Here is an 889-nt window from a genome sequence, read left to right as displayed (position 1 = left end):
ACTTTCGTACGAATGGAGCGTAATATTGAGCGGAAGGTGTCCAAAACACAGATCGGAAATTATTTTTCTAAACGACGTATGGTTGTCTTAATGGCGGGGTAAAAACGGCAATACATGTAGAAACCCACCTGTGCAAAACCCGCGAGAGTACGTGGGAGTTTCAGCCCATGTACGGAGAAAATTCGAAGAAGAAGAAGAGGAGGAAAAAGAGGCGAGTCGATCGCTCGACTTCACTCTCACCTGGTTTTGTTTGCCCTTGCTGCACGTGCAAGGGGAGCAACTCTTTCATTTCTGAACAGCATCTATTCTTTTCGTTTCAGTTCAGCGTAGGAGTACACAAAATCATTATATGTGAATTACACGTCGAAATGCTTTCAGATCCGCTTTTCAACGTGGGAAGACCTCCTGCCCCGCTACCAGGCTACAGCACAGACAACGAACCAGCATCTTCCGACACCTACTACACCCTTCCCTCGGTCCCTCACACCTTGCGGAACATCCAATCAAATCCCAGGAGTCAGCACGTGAGCCGACTGACGTCATCAAGCACCCAATCAAAGTGCGAGTCCCCTGCAGAGCATGCAGATGATGCTTTCGTTCCATCGACTGGATCGCCTAGAGAAGGCCATGCTAGAAGCTCAACGCAAGTTGTGGCGTTAGATGATGATATGCACGGTCGCCTAACAGGGACTGCATACCAAGACGAAGGCGGGTTTCCTGCTCAGATTCGGCTTACTGGAGAAGATGAAGATGGCTACTTGGCACCAGTTACCTCCCGTGACAAACGTACAGATTGGTACCTTACGCCGGTTGCGTCCCCTGAAGAAAACTATTAGGCATTTCAAGCTTTTGTTCTGCAATGATGTATATAAGAATCCTTGTTGTTGTG

The sequence above is a fragment of the Littorina saxatilis genome, linkage group LG8 (assembly GCF_037325665.1).
Source record: "Littorina saxatilis isolate snail1 linkage group LG8, US_GU_Lsax_2.0, whole genome shotgun sequence".
Taxonomy (NCBI): domain Eukaryota; kingdom Metazoa; phylum Mollusca; class Gastropoda; order Littorinimorpha; family Littorinidae; genus Littorina; species Littorina saxatilis.
Note: the sequence above shows the minus strand (reverse complement) of the source record.